At 44.3% G+C, this 8736-nt stretch overlaps 1 non-coding gene across 1 annotated transcript; it reads right to left on the bottom strand.

Moving 5' to 3' along the window:
* Nucleotides 1-454: 454 nt before the first annotated feature.
* Nucleotides 455-573, bottom strand: LOC143280697 (5S ribosomal RNA). Its single transcript, XR_013055046.1, has one exon. It is a non-coding gene; the product is annotated as a 5S ribosomal RNA (ribosomal RNA).
* Between the last annotated feature and the right edge of the window lie 8163 nt (nucleotides 574-8736).

Here is an 8736-nt window from a genome sequence, read left to right on the forward strand (position 1 = left end):
TAATTAATCCTTTCTGTGTTGTTGACATTTCTCCACTTATAAATCCTTCATTCAGTGATCTCACAACAAAGTCACTAATGTCCTTCAAAAAAAAAAAAAAAAAAAAATTAGTCATTCCATCTGTACCTGGACTCTTGTCGTTTTGCATTCGTCTAATAGCATCTGTGGCTTCTTGTCTTGTAATTAATCCTTCTAGTTGTTTTGATTCTGTCTCATCAAGCACTTATTCCTTCCTATCTGAACTCGCTTTGCTCCCTTTTCCCAATGAAATAAGACACTTCAGTCAAGATTTTTACAAATGCGCCAGATTAAGACAGTATCATTATCAGTAGTTCAAGGAGGCGTCACTGCGTTCGGACAAATCCATATACGCTACACCACATCTGCCAAGCAGATGCCTGACCAGCAGCGTAACCCAACGCGCTTAGTCAGGCCTTGAAAAAATTAAAAGGAATGCCAACAGCACCCGGTGTTCCCAGGCGGTCACCCATCCAAGTACTAACCGGGCCCGACGTTGCTTAACTTCGGTGATCGGACGAGAACCGGTGTTTTCAACGTGGTATGGCCGTTGGCATTAAGACAGATAAGCAAATAATGTGGGTGAAGATAAATGCTAAGGAAATGGCAGCACCCCTCGATATGGACAAGAAAAGTATTCGATCTGTCCCCCTTGCAGGCAATGTTTGATTTGGGCAATAAGGTGTACACAAATTAATGGTCATTGTGGATGTTTGTCGAGAAGGCTTGCTGGCTTTTTCGCTCAGACACTTCTGAAGCTCGAGTGTGCAGCTGGGAATACGAATGTACATAGTTTGCCTCACAACAGAATCAGTTCGAATACGTTCTGAGGTGAAGTAAGGGTTTGGGCTATGACACATAACGTACAGTTTGAAGGATTGTGCTGGTTAGAGTTTGGGTAATGACTGATTACGGTTTGGGGCCGGATGGAGATTCACGTCATTTCCCTTATGTTTGTTTGCTTGCTTGTTTGTATTTGTTCTTGACATGTCAGCAGCAAATTTTCTCAATGAAATCGTTTGGTATCTTAATCATTCTCTTGTGAAAAATGCCCACATAGGGATTCCTAATTCATTTGCCTTATAGGTCACTAGAGGGACTGATTGTTGACAGTGACTGGAGAAATTGCTGAAAAAACGTCCAGGAGAAAACAACAGTTTCTGGAAGGCAACAAGGACTAATTTAGAACAGAAAGTGAAGTCCCCAATGAAACGGAAATAACGTCGTTGTCACTTTGAGACGAGCAGCAACATTACTTTTCATCGAAAGACATTTCAATAACGCTTCTGTTCGAAACGACCAGGCGCTGATTTGTCTGGCAATGATTGTCCTTTCAAGGGAGTCGGGCCAACAGAACGGCAGTAACACTATCCACTGGGCAGTGAGAATTCCATATCGACGAATCCCTCCCTTACCAGCCGACTGCTCAACCAGCTGAACTAGATCAAGGGTTACATTGTAGTTGTGGAAAAAATAGAAATGTGGATCACAGGAGGATGACATACATTCCTGGCCCTTTTTATCGCATTTCTTACCATTCGGTGTACTTTGTTCAGGTAAAGACAGCAGCGAAAGTAGCAGTGGAAAACACAGCAAAAGAAGTGGTGAAAGTAGTAGTGGTGAAAGCAGCGAAATCAGCAGTGGAGGAAGCAGCGAAATCAGTAGTGGTGAAAGCAGTGGAGGAAGCAGCGAAATCAGTAGTGGTGAAAGTAGTGGAGGAAGCAGCGAAATCAGTAGTGGTGAAAGTAGTGGAGGAAGCAGCGAAATCAGTAGTGGTGAAAGTAGTGGAGGAAGCAGCGAAATCAGTAGTGGTGAAAGCAGTGGAGGAAGCAGCGAAAATAAAAGTGGAGGAAACACTGGAGGTGAGTTCGTCTAATCCGGCAAAGAAAGCTGACTGACTGAATGATTGTTTTGTTAAGTGTTCACTTTTGTCTATTTTTTGCTCTCTCCCTTTCTTTATCTGTGTGTATACATCTCTGTGTCTCTGCTTTATCTCCCCTGTCTTCGTGACCTTCATCTTTATCGATTGTGACGTTGATAGTTTTATCTGTCACCATCTGTTCTCTGTCGCCGCATCTACCAGTCTGCCAGATTAGTATGGAATGAAATGAACTTGATATATGGCACATCATATTGTTCAAACACAAGTTATGTTCACAGCGCCAATTATACATAACCACGCACACAGACAGAAAGAAGCAACAATCAAATGCCTGCACAGCAGACAACACGAACCGACACACAACAAAAGACAGAAGACGCACACACACGAATACACACACACACACACACACACACACACACACAGCGATAACAAAAATAAAATGCATGACTTTGACGAACATTGGAAGCAGTGTGTTTTTACTGATTTTTGAAGTGTGTGAAAGAGGATGCTTTTCTAATATTCTCAGGCATTGATTTCCAGAGAGAAGGAACAAAAGTCGTGCAGAATTATTGAATATATCGCTTCGTTCTGATGTTGGTCTGGGAACTTAGATCAAATGAAGCAGTTGTTCTCAGTCGTCGAGAAGGTTAAGTCTCGGATTTGAATACAGTGGAACTTGCTTTACAGACCTGCTACAATGCTGGGGCCATAAGCCCCGTCTGTCTGCAGCCCACATCCTGCAGGTAATCTGAAGAATCCGCAGTTCCATAATCCATGTCAGCGCTCGGTGGCTTTTGAAAATACGGACAAGCCCAGCCTGCAAACCGTGCCTCTTACCCGAAAACAGAATATGTCTGCTGAAATGGCTGGGCTAAAAGGTCACCGGTGAAAGAGATCATGTTCGCGAAGGCTGAAGTACTGAACTTTGTGTGTGTGTGTCTGTGTCTGTGTCTGTGTGCGTGTGCGTGTGTGTGTGTGTGTGCGTGCGCGTGCGCGTGTGTTGTCAGGTGGTTATTTGTGACACCAAACAACAGGTATCTATGGTCTGCCCCAACCCTTTTGTTGCGAGGTGTCGTCAGAGAACATTTCAGGTGGAAGTTGTCTGGGTAAGAGAAATGACGTCTGGGTCTGCCCATTAGCAGTTGTTGATCTCATGTTGGATTCATGAGTTCCAGTCGTTTGGAGGAGCACGCGCGTTGTGTGTGTGTGTGTGTGTGTGTGTGTGTGTGTTTACGATGGACCTCAGGATTTCTAAAATGGTGGGGTCATTAACCAAAGAGCATTATTGTTTCCTTGGTCTCACTACCCCTACCCGTCCTCTTTCTATCTCTTTTTCACTCTGTGTTTCGTGTCCAAGTTTTTATCTTTTTTAATCGGCTGCGTATCAGCATGCGCATAGATACTCTGCTTGCTTTGGAAGCGTATATGTATGTGTGCACGCTCGTACATGCGTACGTGTGTGTGTACGTGTGGTTCGCCCGTTTGTTTAAGGGTTAATATCCGAAGAGAAATTAACGTGTTCAAATATGAAAACATCATACATAATTGTTGGCTTGATGGGAGCGTGCGATAGGGACTCGATAAACACGTTGTCAGTATGGCAGCACAATGTCATTATGCTATTCAAATATGTCAAGTTGTGAGGGCGGGATGAACTGCAAGGTATCCACTCTATGTGATCATATTGGGCTGGGTTCAAGTGTCCTCGCTCGCTCTTTGATTCTGCCTGCCTGCTTCGTTGCCATTGTCTGGGACTGCTCTCTCTCTCTCTCTCTCTCTCTCTCTCTGTCACCCTCTTCTTCCTCAGTCCTCTCTCTATCAGCCCCATCTCTCTCAGTTTTTCTCGTGTGTGTGTGTGTGTGCGCGCGCGCGCGCGTGCGCATGCGTGCGTGTGTGTGTATGTGTGTGTGTTAGAACTATAGTATTTACACTCTGACTCATTTTGTTGATTCTTTATCATATATTGTCGTGTAATTTAAAAAGTGTGAATGTATTCCTGAAAACGAAGTGGGCAAACACCGAGAGAAATAACACTGACGAAATCACACACACAGACACCCCCCCACACATAAACACACATTGCCCACTGTGTGAGCGAGCGAGCGCGCGCGTACACACACACACACACGCACGCATACACGCACGCACCGACGCGTGCTTTGTGTGTGTGTGTGTACGACAAATGTGCTGGCCAAAAATCCCTGGGATTGCAATTAAAATGCAGGTTCGCGGTTGGACAGTTTTTGCCTGACAACGCCCGCTCTCTCTTCACTGACAGGATGTCATGAGTCGGGGGAACCTATTTCTGGCTGCAAGACACAGAAAGGAGTCTGGTCTGTTGATATCGTTTACACTGAGCAGCAGTGTCCCAGGACAACTGTTTCTCTTCTTCATTGTTGAGGACCCACAATAATAAGAATTGATTATTCTGGCACCAAAAACTGGGGTGGTTCGCTACTACTATTTTGCTGTTGCTGTTTGCTCTAACCCACACACACTGCGCCTCATACCAGTTCAAACGACGGTAAAAAAAACCCACTGAGTTCCCGTGCCTCTCTCTCCCACTCTCTCTCTCTCTCTCCCCTCTCTCTGTGCTGATTTGAGAAAAAACAGCAACAGTCACTCCATATTCTGTATCATATCTGTTCATTATGCTATATCTATAACTGAAACGTTTTGTTTTTCAGGGGAATATAGTTTTTCTTCTTTCTTTTTTTTCCTGTCCGATGATAGAGGATTCTTTCGAATGAAAAGCCGAATACCGCAAGATATTTCTGTTTTTTGTGTGTCTGTGTCGTGTCTGTGTGTGTATATGAAGGAGAGAGAGAGGGAGATATATATAGATAGAGTCCTATAATATATACTCCAGTGTCTGAACTTTACACACTATACCCCAGTTGTAGCCTCAAGTTACGTCATTTTATTCACTGATACATCGTGAGTGGATTTCTCCATCTCAAATGATGAATGCCGCATTTTGTTATTTAACAACTTAAATGCATGTTCTCCGTCTGTCTGCCCCTATCTCTCTCTCTCTCTCTCTCACACACACACACCGCACACACACACACACACACACACACACACACACACACACGCCACACCGCACACACACACACACACACACACACCACACCACACCACACCACACCACACCCACACACACACACACATCACACTCACTCACTCATTCACTCACTCTCATTCTTTCTCGCACAGGCAAAGGAAGTTTCAGACATCAGCGGCCAGATGCCCCGTGATCTGGCTGGCAGGGTTACTTTCATTGTCAGTGTTTACTTCAGACTGACGACGGCTGCACAACTTAGAATCGGCATGAAGTGTATATACTTTTATAGACTGGATTGGTCCGCCTCCGTCCATTTGACTGACAGCGCGAATTTCAAATTCGAAGTAGGCCAAGGCAGAATTCTTCTCTGAAACTCGCTAAGCTGAGATATTTTGTAGTCATTCTTGTATTCAGATGTTAGGGCAACATTCACAAAATGTACCCATGCAAACTTATAGCTGTGTTTATGGCCTGCCGGTATGTTTATTTCTGTGATGAAAAATCGATGTGGAGCTGTCATTTCCCCATCAGATTACGAAAAGCTGAAGACACCCGTTTTTACATTGGGTTCAGTTTTGTTTGCAGGTCTTTAATTGCTGGATATATTTACTTCACTGGGTTTACATTTATTTGGCATGTGCAACAACAGTCAGTCACATAACAAAGCCCAAAAAGTCATGAACAAAGTTTATACGTTACGTGATTTTTTTTTGGTTCATAATAAGACTCCATCTGAAATACTCTAGATTTCGAGAAGAAAAGTGAACAGAATGTTCACTTGCAAAGTCAGTATTTCTAGTTTTTTTGTTTTTTGTTGTTGGGTTTGTTTTGTTTTGTTGTTGTTGTTTTTTTGTTCTTGTTTAGTTGTTGTTGTTGTTGTTTTTGTTTTTTGTTTGATTTTTTTTGGGTGTTTAAAAAAAAATCAGCTGTTAAATAATATCGGTTACATTTAAGCGAAAACTGTTGTTGTTTTTGTTTTCATGATGAAGAACCTCCTCCATCATGACTGGTCTAGCCTGCTACCCTCCTCGAGTGGAGAGGCCGAGATCTTGTTTTGATGTCGCGCCAGTCATCCCGGCGCCCGTGCCGCGTTAGTCACGACAAAGTTGTGACCATCTAGGACATCGGGCCGGAAGACGAAAAAGACGGCATCCATGAGCTGGAGAGAGCGGCACAGATCACAATATTCAGACTGCGAACGAGACACTGTCAGCTCCTCTCCCATCTCTACCGTCTGAAAATATCCCATACTGACCAGTGCCCTTGTGGCACAGGCCCACAGACCCCCTCCCATATCCTGCAGTCCTGCCCCACCTTCGACGCTCTGAGACGCCAGGCATGGCCCAGCCCGGTGGAGCTCCGGCGGGGTCCCTGCGGCGGACCGCGGACTTCGCCGTCCTGACCGAACTCAAGACAGTCTAGCCTGACTAGGGAACCCAGAAGAAGAAGAAGAAGAAGAAGAAATAATGTGCAAGGAGCACGTGAAATAAACTTTTGCTTCGCATTGCCTCGTGGGCTGCAGCTCCCATCTTCACTCGTAGAACTACAAGTGGGTTTTTACGTGTGTGACCGTTTTTACCTAGCCATAATTATAGACATTCATTCTCCGTTTTCGGGAGTGTGCATGCTGGTTGTGTTAATTTTTCTTTACCCACCGAACGCTGATATGGAATATGGGATTTTTAACGTGCGTACACACGAACTGGATTAACAGGTCGGCACATATGTTGACCTGTGAGATCGGAAAGACCTCGAAGGCATGCCCTCAGATTGAAAGTCCAACGGCCAAACGACTCCGCTAATGTGCTCATCGTGATGACGACCACGGTGACAACACTAAAAGGAAGATCAGATAGCGTTGGGATGGTGTGACAAAGATCTACTCCACGCTTCCTTTCATGATAAATCTGAGCGTCAACAAGACCCAAGGGACACCTGCAGTGTTGGTCGGGAAAATTGAGCACGAGCATGTAAACAAACCGCAATTACACGGCCTTCACTTTCGAGAAGATATATTATCATTGTTGCAGCCACCGATCAGACCGGATGAATATTTTTTCACTTGCAATTTTCAATTATCTTTTAATTTCTTCTTTCTCTCTTTTGCCGAGACATTGCAAATGTCTGATACATTTGAACTTTTCGTTTATATGAACTGGCACTTAACAGGATCTATACGAACATAGTTAAGCTTTTAGTTTCAAAACTCCCTGCTGATTCCTCTGTGAACAATTCCTGAATGCTAATGTTTGACAGCTTTGCGATTCCATTTCGGTGACAGGACGGGAGGGTTTTCCCTGAAAGGTGGTTTGAAACGGAGTACAAGGGGATATTATACTTAGTGAATATTGTAGTGTGTGTGTGTGTGTGTGTGTGTGTGTGTGTGTGTGTGTGTGTGCGTGCGTGCGCGCGCGCGCGTACGTGCGTGCGTGCGTGCGTGCTAGAAAAAGAGGTCAGTTGGTTGCTATTTTATTTCTTTTTTGCTGTATATGCCTGTTTTTATTTTATTGTGTTCTGTGTGCAGTAATGGTAATTGTATATATATTTTTTGTATTTTCAACCTTTTGTGCATAGATAACATATTGTCAACGCCCGGGGCCTGTCCTTGGCCATGAATTTCCTTGAATTGGAATGTTGCTGCTTTTCTTTACGTCATGATACATCAGCTTTCAGGCTGAACTGGGAGGGATGGGTGGTATGGTTTGACGCCTCCAGGCCTGGCCAGCGCTTTGGGTCAATGCATATGTTAGTTATCTGCTTCCCTGCACACTGTCAATGCATATGTTAGTTATCTGCTTCCCTGCACACTGTCAATGTATATGTTAGTCATCTGCTTCCCTGCACACTGTCAATGCATATGTTAGTCATCTGTTTCACTGCACACTGTCAATGTATATGTTAGTCATCTGCTTCCCTGCACACTGTCAATGCATATGTTAGTCATCTGCTTCCCTGCACACTGTCAATGCATATGTTAGTCATCTGCTTCCCTGCACACTGTCAATGCATATGTTAGTCATCTGCTTCCCTGCACACTGTCAATGCATATGTTAGTCATCTGCTTCCCTGCACACTGTCAATGCATATGTTAGTCATCTGCTTCCCTGCACACTGTCAATGTATATGTTAGTCATCTGCTTCCCTGCACACTGTCAATGCATATGTTAGTCATCTGTTTCACTGCACACTGTCAATGTATATGTTAGTCATCTGCTTCCCTGCACACTGTCAATGCATATGTTAGTCATCTGCTTCCCTGCACACTGTCAATGCATATGTTAGTCATCTGTTTCACTGCACACTGTCAATGCATATGTTAGTCATCTGCTTCCCTGCACACTGTCAATGCATATGTTAGTCATCTGCTTCCCTGCACACTGTCAATGCATATGTTAGTCATCTGCTTCCCTGCACACTGTCAATGCATATGTTAGTCATCTGCTTCCCTGCACACTGTCAATGCATATGTTAGTCATTTGTTTCACTGCACACTGTGGGGTGTGTACAGCCCTGAGTCTGTGCATGACTGCTCACTGGGGCTGTGAATTATGAGTGTCCTCTTCTTGACGGCTGGATACTCTTCAACACGTGCCCCTCACTGTCTGTCTTTGTCTTCCTCTCCTCCTCTTTTTGTCACTCGCTCTCCACCCACAAGCTTCCCTGAATCTAAACACACACGCATACACACACACACACACACACACACACACACACACATGCATTAAGAGAGAAGACGCATTTGTGACATTATCGGCAATGCGCACAG

The sequence above is a fragment of the Babylonia areolata genome, chromosome 3 (genome assembly GCF_041734735.1).
Source record: "Babylonia areolata isolate BAREFJ2019XMU chromosome 3, ASM4173473v1, whole genome shotgun sequence".
Taxonomy (NCBI): domain Eukaryota; kingdom Metazoa; phylum Mollusca; class Gastropoda; order Neogastropoda; family Buccinidae; genus Babylonia; species Babylonia areolata.